This window comes from Cupressus sempervirens, chromosome 1 (genome assembly GCF_028749045.1).
Source record: "Cupressus sempervirens isolate cs-2001-9-10 chromosome 1, ASM2874904v1, whole genome shotgun sequence".
Taxonomy (NCBI): domain Eukaryota; kingdom Viridiplantae; phylum Streptophyta; class Pinopsida; order Cupressales; family Cupressaceae; genus Cupressus; species Cupressus sempervirens.
The window spans coordinates 39,222,754-39,235,441 of record NC_143118.1 but is presented as its reverse complement, the minus strand read 5'-3'; the positions used below and the strand labels follow the sequence as shown (position 1 = coordinate 39,235,441).

General features: G+C 29.5%; 1 pseudogene; it reads right to left on the bottom strand.

Moving 5' to 3' along the window:
- Nucleotides 1-447: 447 nt before the first annotated feature.
- LOC149576069 (CASP-like protein 2BC2 pseudogene) lies at nt 448-1,211 on the bottom strand (annotated as a pseudogene).
- Between the last annotated feature and the right edge of the window lie 11,477 nt (nt 1,212-12,688).

Below are 12,688 nucleotides of genomic sequence, written 5' to 3'. Positions count from 1 at the left end.
TTGTAAAATATTCAAATTTCCTAAATATTGTAAACTTTATATCTATATATTAATCTTGAACTTTTTTGTTTTTGTATTTTCATTTTCAAAAAACTTATATTTACATTATTTAATGTTCATTCTACATTTTTCTCTTAAATCTCATCTCTTATCAAAGCACTCACATGTTATATCTAATTTCAATTTAATCAACATTTAAATAGTATTGAAAAACCATGATTTTTCTTCATACTTGAAAGTACTTCTAACAAATGAAGAGAGATTGTATAGGAAATAACTGAATCAGTTAAGAGTCACAATAAGATCATTACATATAACAAGATCAGTGATACATTTGCTCTTTAATAAGAGTATAACATACGTTACAACTTTTAAAAGGGAAAACTAAACAATATGGAATATAATAGTCACAATTAAATAGATGTTTATGAGTTTTATCTCAAGGCCTCAAAGATTTAGCCCAGCCTTGGAATTATAGAGTCGAAAAAGATTATATGAAGATATGAAAGACACAATTAGCATACACAAAATTCCTATCAAGGAACTGGCTAGAACCAACCCTGTTTGCTTACAAAAACTTCCAAAAAAGGTGCATACTTTAAACCATTGGAAATCATTTTCTCCTTCCATTGCTAAATATGCAGCCTCTATTGAAGCCATTGCTGCTGAAAAACTCAAATAAGTGATAACCTGAAGGGAACCAAAACCCAAAAAATTCAAACAAACTTAAAATCTCTAAAATAAATATTTACAAAAATGTCAATGTGAAAAAATTAGTTAAAATTGAATGATTCTTAGGCATATTATGTTAGAAACATACCTGATCACAAGAAAAAATAGTCCATCCAAGCGCCTTGTTTAGTAATGGAGTTCTAAAATAAATGCTCATAAGTTGAATAAGACAATAACAACTTAAAATTCCATCAGCAACCACCAAGAATCTGCAAGATTTAGAAATGAATTTTCATGTTAAAAACATAATGAGCAAACCAAGATTCAGTAAAATATGATTGATTTAAATATTAAACTTACACGAAAGCTTTGAGTTGCTTGTATGTAGCTTCCTTCTGGATGCCAAATATTTCCTTTGTTTGCTTTACAGTCACTGCACGACTTATCCCAAATATTGTAAAAATCAAAATTAAAGCCCTCAATATTACTTCTATCATCATTATTCTTTTCGTTCCCTTGTCCATAATTTGCTTAGCCATCTAAGTGCTCTGCAACATGGATAAAAATATAAATAATATTAAATAATTTAAATTGATGTAATATATATATTTGAGTGTATAAGAAATTTAACAAAATATCAATTAGAGTAAACTAAACAATAAACTTGTAGTTATATTAGTTATTTAGAATAAGCTTGTTTATACTTAATATTTTAAAAAATTATACATAAAATACATAAATTAATTCTTAAGAGTTAATCTCATGAATTTTAAGCCAAGCTTTTTAATCATATAAGAATATTACAAATTGAAACTATTTTTAAAGTATTATATAATTTTTACTTTTTAATCAACAAATTCAAACTACCAAAATTCTCTTCCTTATTTGTTCATATTTGATAGAGCACTACAATTAACTCTAATGAATTCAACATTGAGATACATGCAGGAATTAAAAAACTAAAACAACTAAAAAAAACTTAAAAAAACTTCAAACTATAAAAAAACTAAAAAAACTAAAAAAAACTAAAAACTAAAAAAATTTTTAAAACTTAAAACTAAAAAAACTAAAAAAAAACTAAAAACTAAAAAAAACTTAAAACCAAAGAAACTTAAAACTATAAAAATTATAATTTGAAAAAAAAAAAAAAAAAAATTTAAAAAACACTTAAAACTAAAAACCTTAAAAAAACTAAAAAAACTTTAAAAAACTATAATTTAAAAAAAAAAAACCTTAAAAACTTTAAAAACTTAAAAAAACTTAAAACTTTAAAACTTTTAAAAAAGCTAAAACTTCAAAAAACTATTAAAAAAACTTTAAAAAACTTCAAACTAAAAAAAACTTAAAAAAGTTTTTTTAAAAAAAAAAAACTAAAAAAACTATAAAAAAACTAAAAAAACTAAAAAAAACTTAAAAAAACTAAAAAACTTAAAAAAGAACTTCAAACTATAAAGCTAAAAGCATTGAGATACTAGTGGAGATAAAAGAACTAAAAAAAATTCAAATTATAAAGTTGAGCTTCTTTGTCTAATAAATGCATACAATTGTGTCTTGAGTAACTAGTCAAGAACTCTTAATTGGAAGGCATTTGATCTAGGTAAATGCATGAATTATAGTACTTTGACCTAAGAATATTTTCTATGATGCTAATGTTCTATAGGTTCAGTAATGGAGAACACAAGGGAAGACTAAATCACATTTCAAATGCGATTAATTTTTTTATCAATGATTGATAAAATTTGAGTTCTTATGATCTTTATGAATTTGATTTTGATCTAGGCCATCCTCCCCATAAATTGCACCCTTGACTAAATTTCAAAAAAACGAAAACACAATGATTTTTTTTTGAAAATTTCAGCATTTGATCTTCATGATTTGTATATTTGTTAATTTAACTTTTTTTGGGGTCTTTGGTGCATTTTGTCTAGAGATTAGCCAGCGCTAAACCATCATTAGGACATGTAGAAATCCTATCTCCATCAGTAATAGATTGCAGACTTTGCAGTTCTCTTTTTTTGTAGGTTAAGAACAGAGACTATGAAAGCACTAAAACAGAGACCCTTACAATTGCTTCTAACAAGATCAGAATATACTATAAAGATTAATTGCCAATATTTTTTTTAGATTTATGACTTGGTTTAACCATCTCCTATATTCTATTATAAGTGGTGTGCTTATATCAAACATTAACAGGTCAATCTTTCAAAACCACTAAATAGACCATTTATTTAACTATTACTTGCATAGCTCGAGGAATATTATAGAACATGTGAAGGTCATCAACCTTATTTTAGTCAAGCAAATAGATAATTCTAACTTTGAAAGCGTCACATGCATATAATAATAATAATAATAATAATACTGAGAAGTAACAAGTGGCAACTAATTCCGAGCTTTAAGAAAATAGATTTATAATAATAATAATAATAATAATAATAATAATATAAACAATGTGGACATACTTCCCTTCACTGCACGCTTATAATTTCTTCGCTGGCATTCATCGGTTTAGTGTTTGAGAGTATTTGTTTGCTGTTACCCGCAGACATAGGTAATTTACTTAATTTTTTTTTTTTGATGTTGACTATAAGTTTGAGATGATAAGCTTTTATTGTAATTATAACAAAAAATAATGATTAAAATTATTAATTTTGATTCATATGAATGATCATGTTTACAAAATTTAAAATCATTTTCTATTGATTATGAACCTCTCCTTATATAAAAATTATAAATCATAAACATCATAAATTTAAAATTTAATTACATATAATAAATTTTCTAATAATTATAGAAATTTAGATTTAATTTTTAAATATTCATAAATTTATAATATTATTGAAATGAAAATAAAATCCTTTTTCTATAATCTTTACTTAAATTAGATTAATTGATTTTATTTATTTATAATAATTTAATAATTTTAAAAATATATTTCATAGATATCTATAATATTTTGGTTGATTAACTTAAGTAAGGAATATAACTCACATAATAATATAATAGTATATAATTTATATTTTAGAAAATAATAATGTAAATTAAATCATAATATATTAGATATATTTGAAACAAAAATATAATAATATAACTAATATATAAGTTAATTATGAATATAAATGTAAAATAATAAAAATGAACTAGCAAATCTAAAATTGTTGTTCTAGTACCTTATCATTGCTATGGATTCTTTATTTGCACATTCACAATTGCAGTGTAAATAGTGAACATGGTTGTAGGATAAGTAGGAGATACTTTCCACAGCTAGTCAAATTGTGATATTGCTATCAGGATTTAACTGTGTGATTTTTGAGTCAAACTCATTGACCCATGTTTCATGAGTAGTGATTCAACATGAATCCATCTCTCATGAGAATAAATGGAACACTTAGCACTCACTGGATCTAGGTGATGCTCACAAGGGTGAAGCACCGAGACTTCCTAGGAGGTCACCCATCCCAATACTACTCCAGCCTGAGCGCGCTTAACTAGTACTGGGATGGGTGACCTCCCGAGAAGTCCCGGTGCTTCACCCTTGTGAGAATCACCTAGATCCAATGAGTGTTAAGTGTTCCATTTATTCTCATGAGAGATGGATTCATGTTGAATCACTACTCATGAAACATGGGTCAATGAGTTTGACTCAAAAATCACACGGTTAAATCCTGATAGCAATATCACAATAGTTGTAGGAGTTGATACAATTTTATATCATGCCACATCATTTAAAAAATCCTCTATTCTAATAATGAAAATAAAGTAATATAAAATTTAATTTAGTTGATTCCAAATATTGTGTAAGATTATTTACAATTTCAAAATTAGGGTTTAGATTTTATTTTTTCTAATTATTTTAATTTTGTGGTAGTTACTCCCAATAAGCATGCATCATAATTTAATTAGTGTTTAAGCTTGAGAGTTTTAATCAATCGAATTTCATCCATAGTTTAAATTTAGATGTAAACATCTTTAAATTTATATGCAAACATCTTTAAATTTAGAAATATATCAAATAGAATATAGACAGTAGAGGTGAATGGTAAAAGGAGGGGTAAGATAAGGTATCTAGATAGGGAAGAGAAAAGAGTGTATGTGTTTAAAAAAGATATAATGGAAATGATAGGGAGCTAGATAGGGAGAATGCATGAATTATAGAGATACAAATGGATATAAAAATAGAGAGAAATATAAATCTAGATTAATAATGGGATGAAGAGATAGAGATGATGAGATAGAGACATTTTTTAATTATTGATTTCAAATGGATAGGTTGTCCATTTTTTATGGGAAATGATAGTTATAGGATATAGATAGTTATAGTGAGGGACGAGGAGAGAGTGAGGGGATAGGGTGAGAATGAGTAAGATAATAATATAAAGCAAAAAGAGGGGTAGAGAGGGAAAAATATTGGTGGTGATAAATAAGAGATAGGAAAATATAGGTAGAAATAGTGTATAGATAGACACAATGTATAGATCGATGGATCATAAATGAATATCAAAATGGAGGATAGTTATGAAGGGAGCTCAATAAAGAAGAAGGAAATTATAGGGAGATAAATAGTAAGAGCAGAGGGGGGATAAATAAATATATAAGAGTCAATAGATAGATAGTTGATAGATATATAGATAGAAAACATAAATAGAATAAATCAAAGAGATATGGGAAATGAGATATAGATAGATAGAAGTGAATGGTAAAGAGGGCTAAAATAAAATTGACATATATAGGAAGGAATAAGTCACTATGTTTGTGAATAAGAGAGATATAAAAATAGGGGTAGGGAAGTAGACATGGAGAGTCTATAAATAAATATAACATCGTCAAAAGTATAGAGGACTATCGGCTTAACCTTGCACCCTTGAGAGGTGCAAGTGCTAGTTAGTAAAATCAAGGGAAATTTATGGGAGGCCAAATGAATCATTGATGTAATCTTTGATACAACAAAGAACTCTTAAGCATGTGATATCGAAGTGGACTTTTTAATCACAATATTTTTGGAAATCTAGGAAAAAGTATTTGGACAGCCAAGAATAAAGTCATCTAAAGTCATCTAGGTCATACATAAGTTAATGATGTAGGATGTAACGGTAATTAATAGTATATTAGTAGATTAATTATTTTATAATAATTAAATGGGATGGAAAGGTTTTAGGATGTTTTCTAACATATTTTCTATTATATGATCAATACTATCTTAAAGCATTTAAGAGTTATAACATTCAATAGTTACACATGTAATTAAATATTTCAACATAAATATAGATGAAAAGATAATGTCAATTTTAGATATTATTATTATGTTATGTATTCTCAAGACAATTATGAAACTTAACAAAAAAATGTTGTTATTTTTCACTTTGAGATATTTTTGATCTCATAATATTTTTCTATTTTTGAAACCCAACCTTCTACAACTTTCCCTAACATATTTTTCCATTGAATTTATGAAGGGCAACCATATTAAAGTATTTTACTAGTTTAGTTTCTATAAACTGGAACTCTTACATTGAGATATTGTTTCCTTCTTACTGAAAATTTATTCATTATTACTTTGTCCAATCACACAAGTTTCTTGATTTGGATTGATAGTCAGTTAATAATTTATTTTGACTTCTTATTCTATAATACTTATCTTGACTTATATATTTTAATTAATAAGGTCGAAATTATCTTCTTGTTCATTATCATTTCTAAAATCCACTTGGTTGGAACTTTATACCTAATCCATATTAAGATTCCTATTAAGGTGTGACCATACAGAATACTAAAATCATAAGTTGACCATAAATAAAAAGAAAGAATAATATGGATTTAAAATTTACAATAAAAACTCCAGATAGAAAATTTATTAGCAGAAGGCTCTTAAAGTTGGAAGTAGAATACAATATCCTATTTCTTTAGAAAACTTTGTCTTTCCAGTTCTCTCTCCAGATTACCTAAGTGCATATGGAAAGACTTAAGATTATTTCACTACCAAACACTCTTCTCAGCTGATGAAGATATAGTGTATTCCTCCTTCATCATTCAACAATTCAATTTGTACAACCCCATGATTGATAATGATATTGAGAGATGGAAACTGTCGATGGCCAACTAGAAGGTTATGTTTCAGACTATTCGTAAGAAGAAGGTTAAATACGTAAGGAGAGATCAAGAGAAAAAACTGCATGATAAACTAATTAAGCTTGGAAAAAATAAGTCAACTTTGACTATTTAACACTTTTAGTGTTGGAATGAAGCTTAATGTGTGATGTTTAAACCGTTCGAATAAACTGATTGTTGTTGAGGAGAATTTGCAGACACAACCTGAGAGCATTGAGGCTAGCGAGAACATTAGGATTAGAAGAAATGGGTTGATATATATATAAAATCCAAAGGTCCACAGTAAGATGCAGACTCACTTCGCTCAGTCGTGGAGATAAAGGATCCAAACTTCTCTTGCACATATTAAAAAGTAAGGAAGAAAGAGATGTGTTTAACTGTATCTCATAAAATGGAGTCAACATCCTTGATCAAGATGATATTTTGGGAGGATTTTCAGACTTGTACCATAGCCTATTTACATCTAAAGAACTCAACCTACATAACAAAGAAGCTAGGAGGAAAATTGGTTCCATCGTACCTAAGAAAATTAGGTGAGGAAGAATTATTCTGTTTGTGCAGATTTATCCATTATTCTCACACAAATGGAAAATTTATGTTTGAAGGAATTTTTTTCTAAAACAATAAATGATAGATTGATTGTAGAAAGCAACATGGCAATGACAGAGCCTTTGGTTACATACCTGGAGGAGAAAATATATAATTGCTCTTCAACACCACCCGCTCTTGAAGAATGAATATCTGGAAATCCAAGTTCAGAAGCAGCTGCTTCTAATTTCCCACCCAAAATCGATGATCCAAAGATCGCTCGTTAATGAAATGTGCTAAATTTTCACTTCCCTCCGTGCATGAACATCCGCGGGGATAACTTCCCTTTAAAATGGAATTACTTTATCGGAGGCATGCACAATAGAAACTACATGTCAATATTTATTTATTAAACTACGACTCATACTAAATTTAAACACAATTATGCTTATAAAAAAAAATCATGCATGCTCAGAAAAAAGATTCATATAATTTGCATCTTCTATTTATAACAGCAGCGATTATTAGAGTTGCATGCAGTTTGATTTATCCCACCTATTCCTTCTATTTGTTTTAGAAACGATTAGACTATAACTTTTGCAATCTGATGCTTCAAACATCATCTTTGATTTTGAGTGTAGATATTGAAATCATGGGCTGGAGTGTGTATGTTTTGCATTCTAATTTTACAAAAACCTTTATGTGCACTTCTACTTTGAAACTTTTTGGAACTTTCCTTTATATATTAATATCGAGAGACATTAATAAAACGTGTATAAGTCGAATCCCCTCCTTGTCTGTCGACAAAGGACCACAACCGAAATGGCTATGTATACTAATTTATAAATATTTTAAAACTTATAATACAATAGAATTGTAATTTTAATTTAATATTAAATAATAAATAAATATCTATTAAACAACCATTATGTCGACTGCGTAGACACTTCTGACGACAACTAGGACTAGGTCTCAGGTTTGGTGTTAACGGATATACCTAAATGGAGCAATAATTGTATCCGAACAATACGCGTGGACTTTGGACAATGAAATTGTATGGAGGGAGAATTTTTTGTGGTCATAACCATCGTATTATGCAATTGCTTAAAAGAGTGAAATTTTCGGGAGCAATTAATGCGAAATTTATGCGAGATTTGCATAAATCTAAATTAATGTTATTTATTAAATTTTATTGATGGTGTCTGTATTCTATAAATTTCAAATTTTGATAAAACAAAAAAAAAAATTCTAATTATTTTGTTTTACTCAATTTAAACTTAACTTTAACACAACAAAATTAAATTTACTCAATTCATACAAAATGATTTTTAAAAAAAAAAATTATCTTTATCTTATTGGCCCAAGATTTGAGAATAGGAATAATTAGAAATTGTAGTGTTTATTATTTCCTTTGCAAAGTGTTTATTATTGAAATTTATACAAAATTGTCACGATAGAAAACTAATAGCAAACCTAATACAATATTAAAGAAAAATTTATCTAATATTTAGTATTTAGAAACAATTAACATCCCCCCTTGATCTAAAGGGATTAAACCAAGCATTCCTCTAAACTTCTCTAAAATTTCTAATGCCTTGGTTAAAATATATGTTTGTTGATCTATAGTGGGACAATATTTAACGTATATACTTTCATTTTTTACATGACGTTGAATAAAATGAAACTTTGTGTTGATGTGTTTCGTATGATCATGAAATACTGAGTTTTTAGCCATTTTGATAGCAGATTGATTATCAATGAAGAGTGGTGTTGATGAAACCTATGGTGTCTACAAGTCTTCAAGAATCCTTCTAGGCCATAATATTTCCTGATTTGCTTTAGAGGCTACCATATATTTAGCTTTAGAAGAAGAGACATTTGGGATTAATTATTTTTTAGATTTTCAAGAGATTGCAACAAACCCAAGATACATTAAATAGTCAATTGTAGATTTTTCATATGTTGAATCATCTGCATAATTTGAGTTAGAATAGCCAAGAAAAGAAAACTCTTTTTTCCTAGAGTATTTTAGCCCATAGTGTTGAGTACCTTGTAGATATCGAAGGATTCTTTTAGAAACTAACCAATGAGTATGTCTAGGTTGTTGCATAAATCTTGAAAGAACTCCAACATAAAAAGAAATATTTGGATGAGTAGTTGTAGCATAGATCAAACTGTTGACATTAAGGTCAATTTCTCTACTAGTGACTCAACACTTAGTCAAAATGGTTACATTGCTATTGAGCTCTATAGCTACTACCGAGCTTATTATTCACTTTGTAGTGTTAACCAAGTGTTTCAGATACTCTCGAGCCAAGGAGTCAATTTATAGTGTTTCCCAAGCTACACAGTGTTTATTGAGCTTCGGAGACTATGTGTAGTGCAAATTGAGCATAGCAGAGGCTACCGAGATATTTAGAAGAAGTAAAGAAGATTTTAGTGTTAACCAAGCTCTGTAGTGTTAACAAAACTCTATAGCGTCTATCACAATCATTGTCTTAACACGTGAATCTAGTGTTGATCGAGCTATGTAGTGCCAATCGAGTGATTCAACAGCTATCAAGTTTCTCAATGTTCACCGAGTCACATAGTGATAATTGAGTTTAAGCTACTTGGAAGTGATTAGTATGGACTGAGCTTCAAGTTAAATTGAGTCCCAAAGATTATCAAGCATTGATAGTGTTTGTTGTGTATCAAAACATCACCGAGTTTGTCTTCAGATACTAAGTTACAACATTTGGGCTGACTTTGTAAATTATGATGGAAGTGGTATTAGTTGACTCTAGTAAGTTGTGATTTGGATTAGTATATATGCAATGTATTGTATCATATCCAAATGTGGAATAATCATGAGAAGCAAGAGTGCAAATTAAAGAAGGCTACAAGCAATATAAGGGACAATAGAGATTTATCTATCACAATCAAGTGATCATTGCAATACAAGAAATCTCAACCAACAAATCAGAGTTGCAGATCAAAAATCAACCACTAGTTCATCCTAACAGGTGCACTAGTCAAATCCTTTAACAGGGTAGACTTAATAGTCTTTTGCTAAATCTCTTAACCAAGTGCATACTTCATTATATGTGTGTAAATCCTTTAACAAGGTGGACCTCACAGTCCTTATTGCTCCTAATAGGGTAGATCATCAGAAGTGGTAAATTGTAAGCCTTAATGGGTTAACTTTATATTGTAGTACTAAAGCTTGGGGGTATTATCCCCACCCTAGTTTCACTTTCTAATTGGAAGGTTTCTAGGTCACCATATCTTGTGTCAAAGTGTTATGAATGTTTTATTACTTGCATTCTCTCATGCATGCAATTAGATCAAAATATTATATGAAAGATTAATTGATGAAGTAAGATAAAGTTTTATTGGTTCCTAATTCACCCCTCCCCTCTCAATAACCTTGTCTATCTTATATTTCAAATAATTGGTATTAGAGATTCTTGGTTCTCACATCAAAAGTTTAGTGGCTTGAGATAAAGATCAGAGGCAATGGAGGTATACAAACTAGATAAGGCTATTGACAATGAAAAGTTGGATCTAGAATTGGCCATTGGACAACTCAAGAAAGAAAAGAAACAACTCTCTCTCAATCATTGAAAAGAAGGAAAGATCTTGCAGTACAAATGAATGTCAATTTCTCTATACTAAAGAAATATTTGAAGACGTGTCTAGAAAGAAATTCAGATAAAGTTGATGCAACAATCAAAGATCTATTAGAAAAGAATTTCAATCTTCAAGAAGAAGTCAAAAAACTGAAAAGAGAACAAGAAATCCAATTAGTTAGATTATGTGAAGTCATGGAAGAAAAAGAGAAAGACAAAGAAGAGATAGAAGAAAAGAACAATGAAATTCAACAACTATCCCTTCAACAAGCATGAATCAATTGAATAAGCAAAGGCAAAGCTGGAATAGGATACACAGAAGAAGGTGAATCATCTCAGCAAGGAGCTCAAAAGAATAAAAGGCCTACTTGCAATCATTATGGTAAGATAGGTCATACATCAAAAAAATGTTGGAGTAATGGGTAAGTGCACCAAGTTGTGGTGCCAAAAGGGGGGTATAAGTGGACACCTTTTTTCTAAAATCAATAATTTCTGAACTTCAACAAGAATTTGAAGATAGTTACACTCAAAATTTTAAGATATGACAAAAACAAAAGTAGTAGTCCTTTGAATCTAGTTTCTAAACTACTATTTTTTTTTTTCAAAATGGTTTAGTTTTAGGTCCTCAAAAAAGGGGGCCATAGAAAGTGGTACTGTTTATTTCAAAAAAAATAACATAGTACAAAGTGTGCCCCCCAAAAAATTTTAACTTTTTTTTTGAAATTTTTTAATCACTCTGGTCAAAAGTTACTTAACACTATGTAGTTTATCCTAGATTTTTTGGGTAATTTTATAAAAAAAAAATTTTAATGAATTTTTTAACTAGACACATCCCACAAATGTGAACTATTTGTGTGCTCCCCCTAGAAATGATTGAAAACTAATCTAAAATCAAAACTTCATTTTTTCAAAGTTTGTAGAATGGAGTCTAGTTGCTAAAAAACTAAGTTGTTGCAAAATTTGATGAACGAGCTAAAATCTAGAGCCCAATTAGTACATGTTGGTTTTTGACAAAAAATGGACATATATTCAAAAAAAATTATAAATGAAAGGCTTGAAATAGTTCAAATAAAAAATAAATTATATGGTTATATAGCTAGCACAGAGACCTACAATGTCATGTAACCTAATCTTATCAATGCTCAACCACAAGGAATCTTGAAGGAGAGCACACAAAAAAAATCAATCATTTTTTATATGTTTGCAACAAAACACATCTTAAACCAGTTTATAGACTCCAAACCTTTGGGTTGGATCCCCAAGGCAAAACCAAGCCTTAGGCTTGGTAGAATGCAAAGGTTTGAATAGCACGTATGCCCTATAACACATGTATGCTATAGAGTGCATGTGTTATTTAAAGCCTTTTAAATTTGGGTCTCAATAGCACATGTGCGTTATAGTGCACATGCACTATTGAGACCTAAATAGTGCATAGAGAGGGAAGAAGAGAGGCAAAGCAAGAGCAAGAGAGAGAAGGGGGGATGGGTGTGTGTGTGTGTGTGTGAGAGAGAGAGAGAGAGAGAGAGAGAGAGAGAGAGAGGGGGGGGGGGGAGAGAGAGAGAGAAGGGGATGGGAGAGGGGAGAGAGAGAGTAGGGGATGGGAGTGAGATGAAGTGAGAGAGAGTAGGGGTGGTAGAGAGAGTATGAGATGGGAGAGAGAGGAAGTGCGAGAGAGAGTAGGGGTGACAAAGAGAGAGTACAAAATGGGAGAGAGAGGAAGTGTGAGAGAGTGAGTAGGGGTGGCAGAGAGAGTACAAGATGGGAGAGAGAGA